This window comes from Daphnia pulicaria, chromosome 1 (assembly GCF_021234035.1).
Source record: "Daphnia pulicaria isolate SC F1-1A chromosome 1, SC_F0-13Bv2, whole genome shotgun sequence".
Classification (NCBI taxonomy): Eukaryota; Metazoa; Arthropoda; class Branchiopoda; order Diplostraca; family Daphniidae; genus Daphnia; species Daphnia pulicaria.
In genome coordinates, this window is record NC_060913.1 from 23418324 (window position 1) to 23443526 (window position 25203).

General features: G+C 43.5%; 9 non-coding genes across 9 annotated transcripts; all 9 read right to left on the reverse strand.

Annotated features, from left to right (window-relative positions):
- Positions 1-2964: 2964 nt before the first annotated feature.
- Trnav-aac lies at positions 2965-3037 on the reverse strand. The gene has a single exon. It is a non-coding gene; the product is annotated as a tRNA-Val (tRNA).
- A 97-nt stretch (positions 3038-3134) lies between these two features.
- Positions 3135-3207, reverse strand: Trnak-cuu. The gene has a single exon. It is a non-coding gene; the product is annotated as a tRNA-Lys (tRNA).
- Positions 3208-3438: 231 nt separating this feature from the next.
- On the reverse strand, positions 3439-3511 carry Trnav-cac. The gene has a single exon. It is a non-coding gene; the product is annotated as a tRNA-Val (tRNA).
- Positions 3512-13125: 9614 nt separating this feature from the next.
- Trnav-aac lies at positions 13126-13198 on the reverse strand. The gene has a single exon. It is a non-coding gene; the product is annotated as a tRNA-Val (tRNA).
- Positions 13199-13295: 97 nt separating this feature from the next.
- On the reverse strand, positions 13296-13368 carry Trnak-cuu. Its single transcript has one exon. It is a non-coding gene; the product is annotated as a tRNA-Lys (tRNA).
- Positions 13369-13598: 230 nt separating this feature from the next.
- Trnav-cac lies at positions 13599-13671 on the reverse strand. Its single transcript has one exon. It is a non-coding gene; the product is annotated as a tRNA-Val (tRNA).
- A 6242-nt stretch (positions 13672-19913) lies between these two features.
- Trnav-aac lies at positions 19914-19986 on the reverse strand. Its single transcript has one exon. It is a non-coding gene; the product is annotated as a tRNA-Val (tRNA).
- Positions 19987-20083: 97 nt separating this feature from the next.
- On the reverse strand, positions 20084-20156 carry Trnak-cuu. Its single transcript has one exon. It is a non-coding gene; the product is annotated as a tRNA-Lys (tRNA).
- Positions 20157-20387: 231 nt separating this feature from the next.
- Trnav-cac lies at positions 20388-20460 on the reverse strand. Its single transcript has one exon. It is a non-coding gene; the product is annotated as a tRNA-Val (tRNA).
- Positions 20461-25203: the final 4743 nt, after the last annotated feature.

Here is a 25203-nt window from a genome sequence, read left to right on the forward strand (position 1 = left end):
GGTGACCAAAATAAAAGTTATAGAGATTCTTTCCTCCGGCAAACTATTCCGGCTTATGTTGCCCAGTATAAGGCACCAGCAATTATATTGGGAGATTTTAATGCCGTTGACGAGATCGATGACCGTAAAAGTAGCAAGACAACACCACCTAAAATTAGACTAGCATTACTAGAACCCCTCCGATTTAGTAAAAGCCCTTTCATTAACAGATGTCTGGAGAGAAATTCGGAAAAATGAACCTTGTTGAACGTACAATTGTGCGGCTAGCCAGGCTAGATTGGACCGAATTTATTGCCACCATCACGTAAAATTTTCTGATATCCATTTGCACGACTTACCACTCGGGGATCACAGACCAATCGTAGGGTATATAAACAGCACCACCCCTCCTAGTGTAGTGAGGAACAAGTCAAGTAATTTATGGAAAATTAACACATCAATTCTTGAGGAAGAAGAATATATAAACTTGGTGCATGTCTTTATTGAAGAAATGTCCCAACTCCCATCCCGTATTGAAAACGTAGATCATTGGTGGGAGATTATTTTCAAACCTAGCCTCAGGCGATTATCAATGAACTATTGTAAAAAGAGAATCTGTGATCAGAGAGTCAAAAGGAAATTGCTCCAACATCAACTAAAAGAAACCATGAACAATGTAAATTTCAATCATGCACGTTACATGGAGTTGAAACGTGAGTTTCTAGCCTGGGAGCGAGAAGCATTGAGGGGATTTGCAATACGTTCACGCGTTCAAAGTATAGCCGAAGAAGAGCCATCTACCTTTCATATGAACGAGTCAACGAGCAATTTCCAGAAGTCTCTGATCACTCAGCTCAAAACTAATGATAACTGTAAAATTACCCAACCTGAGCAGATTAACCAAGAAATAATTGAACACTTTAGTAGAATTTTTCAGAACCAGCCCTCCCCCAATACCCAATTAGCTGGAAAATTTCTAGAAGGGATTAGAGGTGCACTTACCCGTACAAAACCCACTAAAAACGATTCGGGTGTATCAGTGGTAGCTCAGTCGTTAAACGCTCAAGCGTTGAATCGAGGAGTACTAGGTTCGATCCCGAAGAGTGACAACTATCTTGTAGATCCGTTCACAGTAGATGAAATTAACAACGCCCTTAAGGCAACTAAAAAGAACAAGGCCCCGGGTACAGATGGCATTCCTTTTGAGTTTTATATAAAATTTTGGGATGTAATTGGTGTTCATTTTCTGGAAATGATGAATTGCGTCCTCGACAAAAGAAAACTCCAGCCGTCGCAGGGAAGGGCAGCTATAAGATTAGTCCCAAAAATCCCAACACCGAGTAAAATCACCGATTACCGACCAATCTCTTTGTTAAATACCGATTACAAGTTAATCGCGTCAGTATTGGCTTTTCGTCTGAGAAAATCTCTTCAAAACTCTCTAGACTCACATCAAAAAGGTGGTGTACCCGGCCGCTATATCTTTGACAGCTTGTGTTTAATCCGAGATGTCATTGATAATACAGGTCGTAAATCAAAAGAGGTATCTTCTCTCAAACCGGCCGCCATTATCGCGTACGATTTAGAGAAAGCATATGACCTTGTCAATCGAGACGTTCTGTGGGAAGTGATGACAGCCATGGGCTATCCCCCCCTGTTTGTTGATTGGTTGAAAACGCTATACAGTATAACTGAACTATGCCCATTGAACGGTAATGACATAGTCGGCACTGTGGACAATGCACAATCCGTGCGACAGGGGTGCCCTCTGTCAGTCCATCTGTTTGCCCTCTATATAATGACCAATGTCCTCTATGCAATGGCGGCCAAGAAACTGACGACCATCTTATGTTACTATGTTCTGAGAAAGTTCACATCAGTTTATGGCTCCGAATTCAACTAACGAAACTTGGATGTCAAAAACCACTCAAATCAACAATAAATGGAGACATTGGAAATGGCCCCAATAAAGAGAAAATACTGGCACTCATCCAATCCTACATCATCACCGTCTGGACCGCCCGCAGCCAAAACCTCACCCCAGCCATCAATGAAATACAGTCTCTCTGGTCAAGCCTCCTTCTTTCAAAAAATTCTCCCCAGATGTCACCTCCTAATCCTTAAATATTCCCTCTCAAAATTCTCAACAGATTTCTTCTTACCTTTATACAACATTGTTCTCTCATTACAATTAATATTTCTTGTATCCCCCCCCCCAGATGTCGTATTGTTAAATTCCACATTTTTTTTTACTAAAATCATTTGTCCTCTTTCATTTCGTCTCGTCTCGAAATGTTTTCTTTTTCTCTTTGTAATGTTTCTCCTTGGCCACAGCAAGTCACTTATGTCACAAATCTCGTAAATGCCCCAAGTATCTGTAAAGAAATTTTAATTTTAATTGTGACAATAAATCGTTTAAACATATAAAAAAAAAAACGGAAGGCTGGTGGTTCGATCCCACCCAGGGGCGCATGGTGAATGAATACTGTTGTTTTAATTCAATTTCTTCGCCTCATGACTCCTTTAACCAACTAAAGCGTCCAATGAAGAGCGCACACTCGCGATATGGCTTCTTTTACTGATAACTGTTAAATCTACTGAACATTTGCAGCGTAGGGTGCACGCTCATGATGTTCTTCCTCTGTTCGGAGCTACTGTTCCAGGTTCAGGTGTAATCTATATAGATTCCCCTCCGGTGTTTATGGAATTCTTCCCCATCCAGAGCAAGTCATTTCTCATTTCCCTAAAATAACAGTCATTGACGTTTGGCTACAGAAGACGTCTCTTCGGGGTTATAGCACCTTTTTCAACAACCACAGTCATCATTGATTTCCCGCTTTCTGTTGACTTCCTCCGGATACAGCATTGCGAATATCTTCACATTGTCATAATGTAGATTTCATTTTCACAAGAAACATGAATGCTTGGCTTTTTCAAAAAACCAAAATGTGCTTTTTTGATAGTCTTTCTAAAAATACATTGTCCTGTTTCCACCCAGGATCGAACTGAGGACCTTCAGCGTGTTAGGCCGACGTGATAACCACTACACTATGGAAACTACAATCCGCTATAGAATTATTCTGGAATGATTACAAAATTCTAACGATCGTCTCCCAACTTCTAACTTTCATCTGCAATTATTTGCAAATAGATGACGCCCAACGGGGGGCTCGAACCCCCGACCCTGAGATTAAGAGTCTCATGCTCTACCGACTGAGCTAGCCAGGCTTACCATTGCGCTCTATTCCAATGTAATGAACCAAGTCTTATTGACAACAATTTTTTCCTTTCCAGGAACCGTGAGATAACTTTTACTATGATTGGTTGGTTGTCTGTGTGTAGTTTCCAGATGTCTACTTGTTCTAGTCTAGTTGTCATTAAGATAAGATACATCACAAGTTATTAATTCCATTTCATTTCCTTTTCTCCTACGATTATTTTTTCCTAACGTTATACTAATGCTTCCACTCAGGATCGAACTGAGGACCTTCAGCGTGTGAAGCCGACGTGATAACCTCTACACTATGGAAGCCCCACAATGTTTCTGCAACATTTTATTAGCGTTGGCCACACTAAAAAAATGTAATGTTTGGTTTGCCTGTTGAACTTGACGAGTGTGTCGTTAACCAATCACCATGCCTCTGTGGCGCAATTGGCTAGCGCGTTCGGCTGTGACTAGACGTGTCTAACTGATCTCCCAAGTGTGACATCTTGCTGTGAGTAAAAAAACTATTTGTTCTTGTTTTTGTTCTCTTTATTGTATTGTTGCTTGTCTTTCGTGTTTCTCTTATTGTTTGTTAAGCGCCATTTTGCTTTTTGTTCCATTTTTTTTGTATTGTTTCTTTTTCCGTCTCCTTGCCCCTTTATTGTGGGTAAAATGGGAACGGAATCCCCAGACGTCTGGCCACGTACTGCCGAAATCTCTTTTGGTAATACTGAAGTGACCAGGCATGAATTCTACGAATGTTTCGGGCAGGGTAGTAACGAATCTGATTGCATCTTTGATGCAGTTTGTCGCCTACCAGGACGAGCTTTTTGTGTTTTCCGAATTGGGTTCAAGACCGTCAAAGACCACATTGAATTCTTGGATAAATTTAGTGCTAAAGAGTCTGTTGTTATTAGTGGCAAAGAGGTCCGAATTAGAGTTAGAGATAGGTCAGTTAACCTTGTACGCGTTAGAATTCAACATTTCAAATTCGATGATGACCTTAGCCTGCTCAACAAGAGATTGCGTGAGTATGGAGTGATTTCTCGGATTTTTTGGGACACGTACCAGGATAGGTCGCTTCCAAGGTGGAACGGGATAAAGACTGGAGTTGTCAATGTGGATATGGAAATCCACAAGAGCATCCCGTCTTATATCACCTTTGGAAGCTACAAGGAACCAATAATGGTGTCTTATGCAGGGCAAATGCAGACATAATAATAATAATAATAATAATAATAGTTTGTATTTATAAAGCGCTTTTTCCAATCAATTATGCTCAAAAGCGCTGATCAAGGGCAGGGATTACAATCATCAGTCGGGGTAAGCGAGTTTAAATAGATGGGTCTTCAGGCCGGCTCGGAAGTTCTCAATGGAGGGAGACATTTTTAGGTCGATGAGGAGGCTGTTCCAAATCTGGGGCGCTGCATAAGTGAAACTACGAGACCCGTACGCCCCCGGTAGCTTCACCGGAACCCCCAAATCACGTGAGATCTCACTATAATTCCTGAGGTGACGATTAACAGACCTTGGGGATACAAGTTTACATAGATACGATGGGGCAATACCATTAACACATTGATAGGCCAAGACAGCAATTTTGTACATCACACGCTGACGAATAGGGAGCCAATGAAGACTTTTCCGCTTGCACGTAATGTGCTCACGCTTCTTAGTCTGAGTTACCAGACGGACAGCAGCATTCTGCACTAGTTGTAGTTTGTCAAGAAGGTAATCCGGAAGGCCATAGAAGAGGGAGTTTCCGTAGTCAAGATGCGGGATGACGAGGGCACAAACAAGCTGGTTACAGGCGGCTGCATCCAGAAATTTTCGAATGCGCGAAATGCGACGAAGATAATAGTACGCATTTCGGCAAGCAGTGTTTACCTGGCTCTCCATGTTTAAATGGGAGTCGACAATCACGCCCAAGTTTTTCACAAACGGAGAGGGAGTGATCGGCTCATCACAGATGTCCAGGGGCGACGATACCGGTTTGAATTTTCTGGAGCGGGCAGAGGAAGCAATCAGTACGTCCGTCTTACCGGCGTTCAGCTGGAGTTTGTTCTTAACCATCCATGAATTTGTGGACTTAACACAGTCAGACAGGCAGGAAAAAGCGGCACGCTGAGCAGAACCGTCGGCCAAGATCCGAAATCTTTTGTAAAGTTGGGTGTCATCCGCAAAGTAATGGCGCAGCACCTCAAACAGGGAGACAATGTCATCAAGTGGGCTGAGATACATAGTGAATAAAACTGGGCCAAGAACTGATCCTTGTGGGACGCCGAATAGTAAAGGCGATGGTGTTGAAGACTTCCCACTGATGCGGACTGACTGCTTCCGATTAGAGAGGTAAGAGCGAAACCAGTCAAGAACCACACCATTGAGCCCAAAACGGCACTCTAAGCAGCTCAGTAGCACAGAATGATCGATGGTGTCGAACGCCGCACTTAAATCCAAAAGCACCAATGCTGCACCATCCCCTTCGTCGACCGCCAGCAGAAGATCGTTCATAACTCGCAGTAGAGCTGTCTCAGTTGAGTGGTTAGCCCGATATGCCGATTGAACTGGCACCATCAAGTCGAGCGATAACATATGAGATGTTAACCTTCTGAGCACAACTCGCTCAAGAAGTTTAGACAAAAATGAGAGACCAGAAACAGGACGAAAGTTAGAAAGCTCCTCCGGGTTCAAAGAAGCTTTCTTCAGCAGTGGAGTAATCGAGGCAAGTTTCATAGAGTCAGGGAAGACACCACTAGACAATGAGAGATTGATAAGGCTAGCAAAAGGTTTAGCAAGAACATGAATAATCTTCTTCAGAATATTGGTGGGAACGGGATCGACAAAGGAAGACTTGGCCGGACATTTGTCAACAATTTCACAAATCTCGGCGGGTAAAACCAGCTCAAACACGGATAAGAAAGAATTCGGGGCGGATGAAGACGAGTCGGCTGAAGGGGCATTCTTGGCATCCAAGTTTGCACGAATGTTGACAATTTTCTCATCGAAGTATCGTCCAAACCGGTCAGCCAGGGTGGCCGGATCAGCATGCACGGGAAGCTTCGACACTTTGTCTCTCGATAGACACCGGTCCAGCAGCTGGAATAAGCCACGCCTGTCGTTACCCATTTCATCAATCTTCGATTTGAAGAACGAGGCCTTCGTGTCGTTCATCAATTTTCTCAATTGACGAATATGGTGGAGGAGGATGTCTTTATCGATCGTCAATCGCCGTCTTCGCCAAACCCGTTCCAGCTTCCGACACCGACGCCTTGCGGCAGAGATTTCACCACTAAACCACGGACTGGATGGTCGTACAATGCACATCTTAGTCTTCATAGGGGCAAGCCTATCGAGACCAGCAGTCACTGCAGCATTATACTGCAGAAGAAGCCCGTCGATTGTCGATGCAGGATTGCAAACAAGAGGAGACCGAGAAATATCACTCGCCAGTTCATCAGCGTCAACCACAGAAAAACACCGATACGAGATTTTTTTCTTCAATAAGAGCGGTTTATGAGCTCTCACCACAGAAATGACGGCGAAATGATCACTGATTAAGTCAGACACAAAAGAATCATAGATAAAATCATCGGACGACCGAGTGATCACTAGATCCAAAGTATGACCATCAATGTGTGTGGCATCAACAATATGCTGAGTCAGACCAAAACTCACCAGCGTTGATAAAAACTTAGCTACCGCCGGCGAATCAGGCCGATCGACATGAATGTTAAAATCGCCCATTATCAGTAGTTTCCCCGTCGAAGCAGACAAAAGTTCAAGGTACTCGGCAAATTCTTGTATGAAACATGGCAAACTCGACTTTGGTGGGCGATAAACAACCACTAGACGAACAACAACAGAGTTGACTGTCAGTGCCAGCGACATATACTCAAACGTAGTAGGGTGACTTTGTGGTACGCATTGGTGTTTGTCGGTAGCCACAATAGAATCACGATAGAGCACCGCAACGCCACCGCCACGATTAACACTATCACGAGACACTTGAACTATTGAGAAACCCTCTGGGCATAAAGCACGAGCATCGTCAGGACCGTCCGCCACCGAAAACTTCGTTTCCGTGATGACAAGGATATCGAGATTATTAGATTGGATGAAGTGAGCGATGAGAGGCACTTTGTTATTAGCCGAGTTTGCATTGATTAACCCAACGGGAAGAAATCTCTTGGCTGCTCTCGCTCTCCGTGCAGACTTTCCACTCCTACAGCCTCTGTGAGTTCGCCTAGAGGCAATGCCGAGACTACTGATGACATAATAGGCATCCGCGGGCAGCCGCAGGCTGGAAAGGGGGGATGAGCACAGATCAACAAGCTCGCTACGCAATAGCGCCGCGGGCATCAATGGCTGCACGTCGTGTGACAGATTGCAAATACACACGACACAAAGATTGTAGAAAAAGTCGGCAAATACGCAACCAGTCAGAACAGAAATCCATCAATGTTGTCACACCACATTTAGACCCAAGCCAAGACAAAGACAGAACCAAATAAACACAAAATACTCCGAAAAAAACACTTGTAATTCGACACAATGCCTAAACAGGTGCAGCCAGTACGGCGCGACCAGACGACGGTCTCTAATACATGCCGCATGTGTGATTCTCCCACCCATGTTTTAGCTAATTGCCCCAAGCAACCCCGTAGTTTAACCACTCCCAGCACCATTTCAAAAGGCCCCATTGGAACACGTAGCTATAGTAGTGTACTAACAAATCGTGGGCCAGTTAGGACAACTGCTAGGAAGCCCCAGGAGACAGAACCGATTGTTGGCGGGCAAATGCCAATTGCTCTAACTGTTGACGCTGATTCATTCCCTGAGTTAGCCCAGAGGCCAACGACGTCGACTGTGGTCGTTCTTGATGGAGCTCCAGAAGATCCAATTTCAAAACCCGATGGAACTGAATCTTCTTCTGACACCGATTCTGACGCTGAAGACACTAACTGTGTAGGTTCGTCTGTTGCGTCCAAATCGGTAAAGAAAAAGAAAATTAAACATACGAGAGAATTCCGTGACCAACAAAAACAATCAAAAAAGAGGAGTCGTACTGCCTCTTCCTCTGGCTCGGGCGAGGTAGCTGAGGAAATTGTATCTGGTGTAGCTCAGTTGGTTGAACTCGGGTCTCCGACTCGAGAGGTTCCAGTTTCGATACCGGGTGTGGACAGTAATTATTTTCCCGCCCTTTCTGGGGGGAACGATGTTCCACCCGCTCCAAACGCACCTGGAGTACCATCTATTCCATCCACGATAGGTCAGATGGCTAACGAGGAGGTTGAAGAGAGGGATGCAACCGAGGTGGTTTCGATTTCAAATCCTGATGAAGACATTTCTTTTTCTGGTGGGAGTATTCAGCCAGGACAACGCCCACTTGATAGCCAGGAGGCTAGTCATGTGAGTGAGACTCGGGCGTCCCCCTCGGCACTCCATCAACCCCCATAGAAGATAAAACTCTCAAAGCAATGGAGGCCGTTAGAAGGAAAAAAGCCCACGATAACAAGACCCAACCCTCTAAACCCAAATTTAAATATTAATCATGACTAACATCGCGACATATAATATCAACCGAATATCGTCACCTGACAAACTTCAAATAATACTCAATTTCTTTTTACATCATAAACTTGATATTATATGTTTGCAAGAAGTAGTATTTCACTCTAGCACCGTATTTACTAAACATTACCAGATGCACACAAATCTCGGTCCTAGACAACATGGGACAGCCATCCTAGTACGACACGGGCTGAGTGCCAAAAACATTTTGTTTGAACCGGAGGGGAGGCTGATAGCCATGGAAGTAAAGGGTCTTGCTTTCGTGTGTATTTACGCCCCATCTGGTGACCAAAATAAAAGTTATAGAGATTCTTTCCTCCGGCAAACTATTCCGGCTTATGTTGCCCAGTATAAGGCACCAGCAATTATATTGGGAGATTTTAATGCCGTTGACGAGATCGATGACCGTAAAAGTAGCAAGACAACACCACCTAAAATTAGACTAGCATTACTAGAACCCCTCCGAGATTTAGTAAAAGCCCTTTCATTAACAGATGTCTGGAGAGAAATTCGGAAAAATGAACCTTGTTGAACGTACAATTGTGCGGCTAGCCAGGCTAGATTGGACCGAATTTATTGCCACCATCACGTAAAATTTTCTGATATCCATTTGCACGACTTACCACTCGGGGATCACAGACCAATCGTAGGGTATATAAACAGCACCACCCCTCCTAGTGTAGTGAGGAACAAGTCAAGTAATTTATGGAAAATTAACACATCAATTCTTGAGGAAGAAGAATATATAAACTTGGTGCATGTCTTTATTGAAGAAATGTCCCAACTCCCATCCCGTATTGAAAACGTAGATCATTGGTGGGAGATTATTTTCAAACCTAGCCTCAGGCGATTATCAATGAACTATTGTAAAAAGAGAATCTGTGATCAGAGAGTCAAAAGGAAATTGCTCCAACATCAACTAAAAGAAACCATGAACAATGTAAATTTCAATCATGCACGTTACATGGAGTTGAAACGTGAGTTTCTAGCCTGGGAGCGAGAAGCATTGAGGGGATTTGCAATACGTTCACGCGTTCAAAGTATAGCCGAAGAAGAGCCATCTACCTTTCATATGAACGAGTCAACGAGCAATTTCCAGAAGTCTCTGATCACTCAGCTCAAAACTAATGATAACTGTAAAATTACCCAACCTGAGCAGATTAACCAAGAAATAATTGAACACTTTAGTAGAATTTTTCAGAACCAGCCCTCCCCCAATACCCAATTAGCTGGAAAATTTCTAGAAGGGATTAGAGGTGCACTTACCCGTACAAAACCCACTAAAAACGATTCGGGTGTATCAGTGGTAGCTCAGTCGTTAAACGCTCAAGCGTTGAATCGAGGAGTACTAGGTTCGATCCCGAAGAGTGACAACTATCTTGTAGATCCGTTCACAGTAGATGAAATTAACAACGCCCTTAAGGCAACTAAAAAGAACAAGGCCCCGGGTACAGATGGCATTCCTTTTGAGTTTTATATAAAATTTTGGGATGTAATTGGTGTTCATTTTCTGGAAATGATGAATTGCGTCCTCGACAAAAGAAAACTCCAGCCGTCGCAGGGAAGGGCAGCTATAAGATTAGTCCCAAAAATCCCAACACCGAGTAAAATCACCGATTACCGACCAATCTCTTTGTTAAATACCGATTACAAGTTAATCGCGTCAGTATTGGCTTTTCGTCTGAGAAAATCTCTTCAAAACTCTCTAGACTCACATCAAAAAGGTGGTGTACCCGGCCGCTATATCTTTGACAGCTTGTGTTTAATCCGAGATGTCATTGATAATACAGGTCGTAAATCAAAAGAGGTATCTTCTCTCAAACCGGCCGCCATTATCGCGTACGATTTAGAGAAAGCATATGACCTTGTCAATCGAGACGTTCTGTGGGAAGTGATGACAGCCATGGGCTATCCCCCCCTGTTTGTTGATTGGTTGAAAACGCTATACAGTATAACTGAACTATGCCCATTGAACGGTAATGACATAGTCGGCACTGTGGACAATGCACAATCCGTGCGACAGGGGTGCCCTCTGTCAGTCCATCTGTTTGCCCTCTATATTGAACCGCTTTTAGTTTGCTTGTCTAGGGGTATTGACGGAATTGAACACTACGGAAAACGCATCAAAGTTCGTGCATATGTAGATGATCTAGTAGTTTTTGTCTCATCAATGAAAGATGTACGTCGTGCATGCGAGATTATTCTAGAATTTTGTGCCTGGACAAATGCACGTATCAACAAGGGGAAGACAAAATTACTTGGTCTAGGCACTTGGACCTTAAATCAATGTCCACAGGCCATAGAAGCGCAGACGGTAGCGGCGTCGGCTGGGATTCCTGAGGTTAGGAGTTCGATCCCACGTAGAAGCAATTTCAATCAAACTCATCCTAAACGTACTTGGCCATATGATTGGATAACTCAAGTAGACAATTTGAAAATTCTTGGAATTACTTTTTCTTCTGAAATAAAAACAACAGTAAGAGACAATTGGCAAAGACAGTTCAACATCATACAAAATATTCTTATCACAAACACACACCGTCATTTCACTTTTTATGGTCGCGTCCTATTCATCAAACAACATGTCTTATCACAACTTGTTCATATAGCTCATGTACTCCCTTGCAACAAAACCCAAGCCCTTCTCCTCCAACAAAAATGCAACAAATTTCTTTGGGCACAACGAAGAGAGCACCCACCCCTAAATGTTTTGATCCGCCCCCGACTCCAAGGTGGACTTGGAGTCACCTTACTTTTTCAATTCTTCCAATCCCTTTTCACCCGTCAAATCTTTAAATCTTTAATCCATCCCGAGGCTATTGAGAGAGCTGCAGCCGTTTATTGGTTGGGTCCACACCTCAAGAATCTCCTTCAACAAATCATCCAGCCCAGATTTAATGCAACCCATTCATCACATCCATACTTCACCACCGCACTTTCAACCATCACCGATCTACTTAGAGCTGGCATCTTCACATCGTCAACCGTATCCAATCACCGAGCCACCTACAATCACCTGATCGCTAACCTTGGGCAACCAGGGAGAACCGAAGTTGCGAAACCAGACCTCGACTGGGCTTCCATCTGGCGTTGGGTGGCCAAAATGAAAGGAAGAAACGCTGAACTGGTCTGGGATTTCAACCATAATCAGCTCCCTACCAAAATGCGCCTCACAAGCCTCAGACTTTCTAGAAATGACCAATGTCCTCTATGCAATGGCGGCCAAGAAACTGACGACCATCTTATGTTACTATGTTCTGAGAAAGTTCACATCAGTTTATGGCTCCGAATTCAACTAACGAAACTTGGATGTCAAAAACCACTCAAATCAACAATAAATGGAGACATTGGAAATGGCCCCAATAAAGAGAAAATACTGGCACTCATCCAATCCTACATCATCACCGTCTGGACCGCCCGCAGCCAAAACCTCACCCCAGCCATAAACGAAATACAGTCTCTCTGGTCAAGCCTCCTTCTTTCAAAAAATTCTCCCCAGATGTCACCTCCTAATCCTTAAATATTCTTTCTCAAAATTCTCCACAAATTTCGTCTTATCTTTATACAACATTTTTCTCTCATTACAATTATAATTTCTTGGATCCCCCCCCCAGATGTCGTATTGTTAAATTTTATATTTTTCACCAAAATCATTTGTCCTCTTTCAATTCCGTCTCGAAATTGGTTCTTTTTGTTTTTCTTTGTTATGTTTCTCCTTGGCCACAGCAAGTCACTTATGTCACAAATCACGTAAATGCCCCAAGTATCTGTAAAGCAATTGAAATTTTAATTGTGACAATAAATCGTTTAAATATTTAAAAAAAAAACCGGAAGGCTGGTGGTTCGATCCCACCCAGTGGCGCATGGTGCCTGTTGTTTTAATTCAATTTCTTAGCCTCATGACTCCTTTAACCAACTAAAGCGTCCAATGAAGAGCGCACACTCGCGATATGGCTTCTTTTACTGATGACTGTTAAATCTACTGAACATTTGCAGCGTAGGGTGCACGCTCATGATGTTCTTCCTCTGTTCGGAGCTACTGTTCCAGGTTCAGGTGTAATCTATATAGATTCCCCTCCGGTGTTTATGGAATTCTTCCCCATCCAGAGCAAGTCATTTCTCATTTCCCTAAAACAACAGTCATTGACGTTTGGCTACAGAAGACGTCTCTTCGGGGTTATAGCACCTTTTTCAACAACCACAGTCATCATTGATTTCCCGCTTTCTGTTGACTTCCTCCGGATACAGCATTGCGAATATCTTCACATTGTCATAATGTAGATTTCATTTTCACAAGAAACATGAATGCTTGGCTTTTTCAAAAAACCAAAATGTGCTTTTTTGATAGTCTTTCTAAAAATACATTGTCCTGTTTCCACCCAGGATCGAACTGAGGACCTTCAGCGTGTTAGGCCGACGTGATAACCACTACACTATGGAAACTACAATCCGCTATAGAATTATTCTGGAATGATTACAAAATTCTAACGATCGTCTCCCAACTTCTAACTTTCATCTGCAATTATTTGCAAATAAATGACGCCCATCGGGGGGCTCGAACCCCCGACCCTGAGATTAAGAGTCTCATGCTCTACCGACTGAGCTAGCCAGGCTTACCATTGCGCTCTATTCCAATGTAATGAACCAAGTCTTATTGACGACATTTTTTCCTTTCCAGGAACCGTGAGATAACTTTTACTATGATTGGTTGGTTGTCTGTGTGTAGTTTCCAGATGTCTACTTGTTCTAGTCTAGTTGTCATTAAGATAAGATACATTACAAGTTATTAATTCCATTTCATTTCCTTTTCTCCTACGATTATTTTTTCCTAACGTTATACTGATGCTTCCACTCAGGATCGAACTGAGGACCTTCAGCGTGTGAAGCCGACGTGATAACCTCTACACTATGGAAGCCCCACAATGTTTCTGCAACATTTTATTAGCGTTGGCCACACTAAAAAAATGTAATGTTTGGTTTGCCTGTTGAACTTGACGAGTGTGTCGTTAACCAATCACCATGCCTCTGTGGCGCAATTGGCTAGCGCGTTCGGCTGTGACTAGACGTGTCTAACTGATCTCCCAAGTGTGACATCTTGCTGTGAGTCAAAAAACTATTTGTTCTTGTTTTTGTTCTCTTTATTGTATTGTTGCTTGTCTTTCGTGTTTCATTTATTGTTTGTTAAGCGCCATTTTGCTTTTTGTTCCATTTTTTTGTATTGTTTCTTTTTCCGTCTCCTTGCCCCTTTATTGTGGGTAAAATGGGAACGGAATCCCCAGACGTCTGGCCACGTACTGCCGAAATCTCTTTTGGTAATACTGAAGTGACCAGGCATGAATTCTACGAATGTTTCGAGCAGGGTAGTAACGAATCTGATTGCATCTTTGATGCAGTTTGTCGCCTACCAGGACGAGCTTTTTGTGTTTTCCGAATTGGGTTCAAGACCGTCAAAGACCACATTGAATTCTTGGATAAATTTAGTGCTAAAGAGTCTGTTGTTATTAGTGGCAAAGAGGTCCGAATTAGAGTTAGAGATAGGTCAGTTAACCTTGTACGCGTTAGAATCCAACATTTCAAATTCGATGATGACCTTAGCCTGCTCAACAAGAGATTGCGTGAGTATGGAGTGATTTCTCGGATTTTTTGGGACACGTACCAAGATAGATCGCTTCCAAGGTGGAACGGGATAAAGACTGGAGTTGTCAATGTGGATATGGAAATCCACAAGAGCATCCCGTCTTATATCACCTTTGGAAGCTACAAGGAACCAATAATGGTGTCTTATGCAGGGCAAATGCAGACATGCCGCATGTGTGATTCTCCCACCCATGTTTTAGCTAATTGCCCCAAGCAACCCCGTAGTTTAACCACTCCCAGCACCATTTCAAAAGGCCCCATTGGAACACGTAGCTATAGTAGTGTACTAACAAATCGTGGGCCAGTTAGGACAACTGCTAGGAAGCCCCAGGAGACAGAACCGATTGTTGGCGGGCAAATGCCAATTGCTCCAACTGTTGACGCTGATTCATTCCCTGAATTAGCCCAGAGGCCAACGACGTCGACTGTGGTCGTTCTTGATGGAGCTCCAGAAGATCCAATTTCAAAACCCGATGGAACTGAATCTTCTTCTGACACCGATTCTGACGCTGAAGACACTAACTGTTTAGGTCCGTCTGTTGCGTCCAAATCGGTAAAGAAAAAGAAAATTAAACATACGAGAGATTTCCGTGACCAACAAAAACAATCAAAAAAGAGGAGTCGTACTGCCTCTTCCTCTGGCTCGGGCGAGGTAGCTGAAGAAATAACAACTGGTGTAGCTCAGTTGGTTGAACTCGGGTCTCCGACTCGAGAAGTTCCAGTTTCGATACTGGGTGTGGACATTAATTCTTTTCCCGCCCTTTCTGGGGGGAACGATGTTCCACCCGCTCCAATCTCACCTGGAGTACCATCTATTTCATCCACGATAGATCAGATGGATAACGAGGCGGTTGAAGAGATGGATGCAACCGAGGTGGTTTCGGTTTCAAATCCAGAGGAAGACATTTCTTTTTCTGGTGGGAGTATTCAGCCAGGACAACGCCCACGTGATAGCCAGGAGGCTAGTCATGTGAGTGAGACTCAGGAGTCCTTGGGCGTCCCCCTCGGCACTCCATCAACCCCCATAGAAGATAAAACTCTCAAAGCAATGGAGGCCGTTAGAAGGAAAAAAGCCCACGATAACAAAACCCAACCCTCTAAACCCAAATTTAAATATTAATCATGACTAACATCGCGACATATAATATCAACCGAATATCGTCACCTGACAAACTTCAAATAATACTCAATTTCTTTTTACATAATAAACTTGATATTATATGTTTGCAAGAAGTAGTATTTCACTCTAGCACCGTATTTACTAAACATTACCAGATGCACACAAATCTCGGTCCTAGACAACATGGGACAGCCATCCTAGTACGACACGGGCTGAGCGCCAAAAACATTTTGTTTGAACCGGAGGGGAGGCTGATAGCCATGGAAGTAAAGGGTCTTGCTTTCGTGTGTATTTACGCTCCATCTGGTGACCAAAATAAAAGTTATAGAGATTCTTTCCTCCGGCAAACTATTCCGGCTTATGTTGCCCAGTATAAGGCACCAGCAATTATATTGGGAGATTTTAATGCCGTTGACGAGATCGATGACCGTAAAAGTAGCAAGACAACACCACCTAAAATTAGACTAGCTTTACTAGAACCCCTCCGAGATTTAGTAAAAGCCCTTTCATTAACAGATGTCTGGAGAGAAATTCGGAAAAATGAACCTTGTTGGACGTACAATTGTGCGGCTAGCCAGGCTAGATTAGACCGAATTTATTGCCACCATCACGTAAAATTTTCTGATATCCATTTGCACGACTTACCACTCGGGGATCACAGACCAATCGTAGGGTATATAAACAGCACCACCCCTCCTAGTGTAGTGAGAAACAAGTCAAGGAATTTATGGAAACTTAACTCATCAATTCTTGAGGAAGAAGAATATATAAACTTGGTGCATGTCCTTATTGAAGAAATGTCTCAACACCCATCCCGTATTGAAAACGTAGACCATTGGTGGGAGATTATCTTCAAACCTAGCCTCAGGCGATTATCAATGAACTATTGTAAAAAGAGAATCTGTGATCAGAGAGTCAAAAGGAAATTGCTCCAACATCAACTAAAAGAAACCGTGAACAATGTAAATTTCAATCATGCGCGTTACATGGAGTTGAAACGTGAGTTTCTAGCCTGGGAGCGAGAAGCATTGAGGGGATTTGCTACACGTTCACGCGTTCAAAGTATAGCCGAAGAAGAGCCATCTACCTTTCATATGAACGAGTCAACGAGCAATTTCCAGAAGTCTCTGATCACTCAGCTCAAAACTAATGATAACTGTAAAATTACCCAACCTGAGCAGATTAACCAAGAAATAATTGAACACTTTAGTAGAATTTTTCAGAACCAGCCCTCCCCCAATACCCAATTAGCTGGAAAATTTCTAGAAGGGATTAGAGGTGCACTTACCCGTACAAAACCCACTAAAAACGATTCGGGTGTATCAGTGGTAGCTCAGTCGTTAAACGCTCAAGCGTTGAATCGAGGAGTACTAGGTTTGATCCCGGAGAGTGACAACTTTCTTGTAGATCCGTTCACAGTAGATGAAATTAACAACGCCCTTAAGGCAACTAAAAAGAACAAGGCCCCGGGTACAGATGGCATTCCTTTTGAGTTTTATATAAAATTTTGGGATGTAATTGGTGTTCATTTTCTGGAAATGATGAATTGCGTCCTCGACAAAAGAAAACTCCAGCCGTCGCAGGGAAGGGCAGCTATAAGATTAGTCCCAAAAATCCCAACACCGAGTAAAATCACCGATTACCGACCAATCTCTTTGTTAAATACCGATTACAAGTTAATCGCGTCAGTATTGGCTTTTCGTCTGAGAAAATCTCTTCAAAACTCTCTAGACTCACATCAAAAAGGTGGTGTACCCGGCCGCTATATCTTTGACAGCTTGTGTTTAATCCGAGATGTCATTGATAATACAGGTCGTAAATCAAAAGAGGTATCTTCTCTCAAACCGGCCGCCATTATCGCGTACGATTTAGAGAAAGCATATGACCTTGTCAATCGAGACGTTCTGTGGGAAGTGATGACAGCCATGGGCTATCCCCCCCTGTTTGTTGATTGGTTGAAAACGCTATACAGTATAACTGAACTATGCCCATTGAACGGTAATGACATAGTCGGCACTGTGGACAATGCACAATCCGTGCGACAGGGGTGCCCTCTGTCAGTCCATCTGTTTGCCCTCTATATTGAACCGCTTTTAGTTTGCTTGTCTAGGGGTATTGACGGAATTGAACACTACGGAAAACGCATCAAAGTTCGTGCATATGTAGATGATCTAGTAGTTTTTGTCTCATCAATGAAAGATGTACGTCGTGCATGCGAGATTATTCTAGAATTTTGTGCCTGGACAAATGCACGTATCAACAAGGGGAAGACAAAATTACTTGGTCTAGGCACTTGGACCTTAAATCAATGTCCACAGGCCATAGAAGCGCAGACGGTAGCGGCGTCGGCTGGGATTCCTGAGGTTAGGAGTTCGATCCCACGTAGAAGCAATTTCAATCAAACTCATCCTAAACGTACTTGGCCATATGATTGGATAACTCAAGTAGACAATTTGAAAATTCTTGGAATTACTTTTTCTTCTGAAATAAAAACAACAGTAAGAGACAATTGGCAAAGACAGTTCAACATCATACAAAATATTCTTATCACAAACACACACCGTCATTTCACTTTTTATGGTCGCGTCCTATTCATCAAACAACATGTCTTATCACAACTTGTTCATATAGCTCATGTACTCCCTTGCAACAAAACCCAAGCCCTTCTCCTCCAACAAAAATGCAACAAATTTCTTTGGGCACAACGAAGAGAGCACCCACCCCTAAATGTTTTGATCCGCCCCCGACTCCAAGGTGGACTTGGAGTCACCTTACTTTTTCAATTCTTCCAATCCCTTTTCACCCGTCAAATCTTTAAATCTTTAATCCATCCCGAGGCTATTGAGAGAGCTGCAGCCGTTTATTGGTTGGGTCCACACCTCAAGAATCTCCTTCAACAAATCATCCAGCCCAGATTTAATGCAACCCATTCATCACATCCATACTTCACCACCGCACTTTCAACCATCACCGATCTACTTAGAGCTGGCATCTTCACATCGTCAACCGTATCCAATCACCGAGCCACCTACAATCACCTGATCGCTAACCTTGGGCAACCAGGGAGAACCGAAGTTGCGAAACCAGACCTCGACTGGGCTTCCATCTGGCGTTGGGTGGCCAAAATGAAAGGAAGAAACGCTGAACTGGTCTGGGATTTCAACCATAATCAGCTCCCTACCAAAATGCGCCTCACAAGCCTCAGACTTTCTAGAAATGACCAATGTCCTCTATGCAATGGCGGCCAAGAAACTGACGACCATCTTATGTTACTATGTTCTGAGAAAGTTCACATCAGTTTATGGCTCCGAATTCAACTAACGAAACTTGGATGTCAAAAACCACTCAAATCAACAATAAATGGAGACATTGGAAATGGCCCCAATAAAGAGAAAATACTGGCACTCATCCAATCCTACATCATCACCGTCTGGACCGCCCGCAGCCAAAACCTCACCCCAGCCATCAATGAAATACAGTCTCTCTGGTCAAGCCTCCTTCTTTCAAAAAATTCTCCCCAGATGTCACCTCCTAATCCTTAAATATTCCCTCTCAAAATTCTCAACAGATTTCTTCTTACCTTTATACAACATTGTTCTCTCATTACAATTAATATTTCTTGTATCCCCCCCCAGATGTCGTATTGTTAAATTCCACATTTTTTTTTACTAAAATCATTTGTCCTCTTTCATTTCGTCTCGTCTCGAAATGTTTTCTTTTTCTCTTTGTAATGTTTCTCCTTGGCCACAGCAAGTCACTTATGTCACAAATCTCGTAAATGCCCCAAGTATCTGTAAAGAAATTTTAATTTTAATTGTGACAATAAATCGTTTAAACATATAAAAAAAAAAACGGAAGGCTGGTGGTTCGATCCCACCCAGGGGCGCATGGTGAATGAATACTGTTGTTTTAATTCAATTTCTTCGCCTCATGACTCCTTTAACCAACTAAAGCGTCCAATGAAGAGCACACACTCGCGATATGGCTTCTTTTACTGATGACTGTTAAATCTACTGAACATTTGCAGCGTAGGGTGCACGCTCATGATGTTCTTCCTCTGTTCGGAGCTACTGTTCCAGGTTCAGGTGTAATCTATATAGATTCCCCTCCGGTGTTTATGGAATTCTTCCCCATCCAGAGCAAGTCATTTCTCATTTCCCTAAAATAACAGTCATTGACGTTTGGCTACAGAAGACGTCTCTTCGGGGTTATAGCACCTTTTTCAACAACCACAGTCATCATTGATTTCCCGCTTTCTGTTGACTTCCTCCGGATACAGCATTGCGAATATCTTCACATTGTCATAATGTAGATTTCATTTTCACAAGAAACATGAATGCTTGGCTTTTTCAAAAAACCAAAATGTGCTTTTTTGATAGTCTTTCTAAAAATACATTGTCCTGTTTCCACCCAGGATCGAACTGAGGACCTTCAGCGTGTTAGGCCGACGTGATAACCACTACACTATGGAAACTACAATCCGCTATAGAATTATTCTGGAATGATTACAAAATTCTAACGATCGTCTCCCAACTTCTAACTTTCATCTGCAATTATTTGCAAATAGATGACGCCCAACGGGGGGCTCGAACCCCCGACCCTGAGATTAAGAGTCTCATGCTCTACCGACTGAGCTAGCCAGGCTTACCATTGCGCTCTATTCCAATGTAATGAACCAAGTCTTATTGACAACAATTTTTTCCTTTCCAGGAACCGTGAGATAACTTTTACTATGATTGGTTGGTTGTCTGTGTGTAGTTTCCAGATGTCTACTTGTTCTAGTCTAGTTGTCATTAAGATAAGATACATCACAAGTTTTTAATTCCATTTCATTTCCTTTTCTCCTACGATTATTTTTTCCTAACGTTATACTAATGCTTCCACTCAGGATCGAACTGAGGACCTTCAGCGTGTGAAGCCGACGTGATAACCTCTACACTATGGAAGCCCCACAATGTTTCTGCAACATTTTATTAGCGTTGGCCACACTAAAAAAATGTAATGTTTGGTTTGCCTGTTGAACTTGACGAGTGTGTCGTTAACCAATCACCATGCCTCTGTGGCGCAATTGGCTAGCGCGTTCGGCTGTGACTAGACGTGTCTAACTGATCTCCCAAGTGTGACATCTTGCTGTGAGTAAAAAAACTATTTGTTCTTGTTTTTGTTCTCTTTATTGTATTGTTGCTTGTCTTTCGTGTTTCTCTTATTGTTTGTTAAGCGCCATTTTGCTTTTTGTTCCATTTTTTTTGTATTGTTTCTTTTTCCGTCTCCTTGCCCCTTTATTGTGGGTAAAATGGGAACGGAATCCCCAGACGTCTGGCCACGTACTGCCGAAATCTCTTTTGGTAATACTGAAGTGACCAGGCATGAATTCTACGAATGTTTCGGGCAGGGTAGTAACGAATCTGATTGCATCTTTGATGCAGTTTGTCGCCTACCAGGACGAGCTTTTTGTGTTTTCCGAATTGGGTTCAAGACCGTCAAAGACCACATTGAATTCTTGGATAAATTTAGTGCTAAAGAGTCTGTTGTTATTAGTGGCAAAGAGGTCCGAATTAGAGTTAGAGATAGGTCAGTTAACCTTGTACGCGTTAGAATTCAACATTTCAAATTCGATGATGACCTTAGCCTGCTCAACAAGAGATTGCGTGAGTATGGAGTGATTTCTCGGATTTTTTGGGACACGTACCAGGATAGGTCGCTTCCAAGGTGGAACGGGATAAAGACTGGAGTTGTCAATGTGGATATGGAAATCCACAAGAGCATCCCGTCTTATATCACCTTTGGAAGCTACAAGGAACCAATAATGGTGTCTTATGCAGGGCAAATGCAGACATAATAATAATAATAATAATAATAATAGTTTGTATTTATAAAGCGCTTTTTCCAATCAATTATGCTCAAAAGCGCTGATCAAGGGCAGGGATTACAATCATCAGTCGGGGTAAGCGAGTTTAAATAGATGGGTCTTCAGGCCGGCTCGGAAGTTCTCAATGGAGGGAGACATTTTTAGGTCGATGGGGAGGCTGTTCCAAATCTGGGGCGCTGCATAAGTGAAACTACGAGACCCGTACGCCCCCGGTAGCTTCACCGGAACCCCCAAATCACGTGAGATCTCACTATAATTCCTGAGGTGACGATTAACAGACCTTGGGGATACAAGTTTACATAGATACGATGGGGCAATACCATTAACACATTGATAGGCCAAGACAGCAATTTTGTACATCACACGCTGACGAATAGGGAGCCAATGAAGACTTTTCCGCTTGCACGTAATGTGCTCACGCTTCTTAGTCTGAGTTACCAGACGGACAGCAGCATTCTGCACTAGTTGTAGTTTGTCAAGAAGGTAATCCGGAAGGCCATAGAAGAGGGAGTTTCCGTAGTCAAGATGCGGGATGACGAGGGCACAAACAAGCTGGTTACAGGCGGCTGCATCCAGAAATTTTCGAATGCGCGAAATGCGACGAAGATAATAGTACGCATTTCGGCAAGCAGTGTTTACCTGGCTCTCCATGTTTAAATGGGAGTCGACAATCACGCCCAAGTTTTTCACAAACGGAGAGGGAGTGATCGGCTCATCACAGATGTCCAGGGGCGACGATACCGGTTTGAATTTTCTGGAGCGGGCAGAGGAAGCAATCAGTACGTCCGTCTTACCGGCGTTCAGCTGGAGTTTGTTCTTAACCATCCATGAATTTGTGGACTTAACACAGTCAGACAGGCAGGAAAAAGCGGCACGCTGAGCAGAACCGTCGGCCAAGATCCGAAATCTTTTGTAAAGTTGGGTGTCATCCGCAAAGTAATGGCGCAGCACCTCAAACAGGGAGACAATGTCATCAAGTGGGCTGAGATACATAGTGAATAAAACTGGGCCAAGAACTGATCCTTGTGGGACGCCGAATAGTAAAGGCGATGGTGTTGAAGACTTCCCACTGATGCGGACTGACTGCTTCCGATTAGAGAGGTAAGAGCGAAACCAGTCAAGAACCACACCATTGAGCCCAAAACGGCACTCTAAGCAGCTCAGTAGCACAGAATGATCGATGGTGTCGAACGCCGCACTTAAATCCAAAAGCACCAATGCTGCACCATCCCCTTCGTCGACCGCCAGCAGAAGATCGTTCATAACTCGCAGTAGAGCTGTCTCAGTTGAGTGGTTAGCCCGATATGCCGATTGAACTGGCACCATCAAGTCGAGCGATAACATATGAGATGTTAACCTTCTGAGCACAACTCGCTCAAGAAGTTTAGACAAAAATGAGAGACCAGAAACAGGACGAAAGTTAGAAAGCTCCTCCGGGTTCAAAGAAGCTTTCTTCAGCAGTGGAGTAATCGAGGCAAGTTTCATAGAGTCAGGGAAGACACCACTAGACAATGAGAGATTGATAAGGCTAGCAAAAGGTTTAGCAAGAACATGAATAATCTTCTTCAGAATATTGGTGGGAACGGGATCGACAAAGGAAGACTTGGCCGGACATTTGTCAACAATTTCACAAATCTCGGCGGGTAAAACCAGCTCAAACACGGATAAGAAAGAATTCGGGGCGGATGAAGACGAGTCGGCTGAAGGGGCATTCTTGGCATCCAAGTTTGCACGAATGTTGACAATTTTCTCATCGAAGTATCGTCCAAACCGGTCAGCCAGGGTGGCCGGATCAGCATGCATGGGAAGCTTCGACACTTTGTCTCTCGATAGACACCGGTCCAGCAGCTGGAATAAGCCACGCCTGTCGTTACCCATTTCATCAATCTTCGATTTGAAGAACGAGGCCTTCGTGTCGTTCATCAATTTTCTCAATTGACGAATATGGTGGAGGAGGATGTCTTTATCGATCGTCAATCGCCGTCTTCGCCAAACCCGTTCCAGCTTCCGACACCGACGCCTTGCGGCAGAGATTTCACCACTAAACCACGGACTGGATGGTCGTACAATGCACATCTTAGTCTTCATAGGGGCAAGCCTATCGAGACCAGCAGTCACTGCAGCATTATACTGCAGAAGAAGCCCGTCGATTGTCGATGCAGGATTGCAAACAAGAGGAGACCGAGAAATATCACTCGCCAGTTCATCAGCGTCAACCACAGAAAAACACCGATACGAGATTTTTTTCTTCAATAAGAGCGGTTTATGAGCTCTCACCACAGAAATGACGGCGAAATGATCACTGATTAAGTCAGACACAAAAGAATCATAGATAAAATCATCGGACGACCGAGTGATCACTAGATCCAAAGTATGACCATCAATGTGTGTGGCATCAACAATATGCTGAGTCAGACCAAAACTCACCAGCGTTGATAAAAACTTAGCTACCGCCGGCGAATCAGGCCGATCGACATGAATGTTAAAATCGCCCATTATCAGTAGTTTCCCCGTCGAAGCAGACAAAAGTTCAAGGTACTCGGCAAATTCTTGTATGAAACATGGCAAACTCGACTTTGGTGGGCGATAAACAACCACTAGACGAACAACAACAGAGTTGACTGTCAGTGCCAGCGACATATACTCAAACGTAGTAGGGTGACTTTGTGGTACGCATTGGTGTTTGTCGGTAGCCACAATAGAATCACGATAGAGCACCGCAACGCCACCGCCACGATTAACACTATCACGAGACACTTGAACTATTGAGAAACCCTCTGGGCATAAAGCACGAGCATCGTCAGGACCGTCCGCCACCGAAAACTTCGTTTCCGTGATGACAAGGATATCGAGATTATTAGATTGGATGAAGTGAGCGATGAGAGGCACTTTGTTATTAGCCGAGTTTGCATTGATTAACCCAACGGGAAGAAATCTCTTGGCTGCTCTCGCTCTCCGTGCAGACTTTCCACTCCTACAGCCTCTGTGAGTTCGCCTAGAGGCAATGCCGAGACTACTGATGACATAATAGGCATCCGCGGGCAGCCGCAGGCTGGAAAGGGGGGATGAGCACAGATCAACAAGCTCGCTACGCAATAGCGCCGCGGGCATCAATGGCTGCACGTCGTGTGACAGATTGCAAATACACACGACACAAAGATTGTAGAAAAAGTCGGCAAATACGCAACCAGTCAGAACAGAAATCCATCAATGTTGTCACACCACATTTAGACCCAAGCCAAGACAAAGACAGAACCAAATAAACACAAAATACTCCGAAAAAAACACTTGTAATTCGACACAATGCCTAAACAGGTGCAGCCAGTACGGCGCGACCAGACGACGGTCTCTAATACATGCCGCATGTGTGATTCTCCCACCCATGTTTTAGCTAATTGCCCCAAGCAACCCCGTAGTTTAACCACTCCCAGCACCATTTCAAAAGGCCCCATTGGAACACGTAGCTATAGTAGTGTACTAACAAATCGTGGGCCAGTTAGGACAACTGCTAGGAAGCCCCAGGAGACAGAACCGATTGTTGGCGGGCAAATGCCAATTGCTCTAACTGTTGACGCTGATTCATTCCCTGAGTTAGCCCAGAGGCCAACGACGTCGACTGTGGTCGTTCTTGATGGAGCTCCAGAAGATCCAATTTCAAAACCCGATGGAACTGAATCTTCTTCTGACACCGATTCTGACGCTGAAGACACTAACTGTGTAGGTTCGTCTGTTGCGTCCAAATCGGTAAAGAAAAAGAAAATTAAACATACGAGAGAATTCCGTGACCAACAAAAACAATCAAAAAAGAGGAGTCGTACTGCC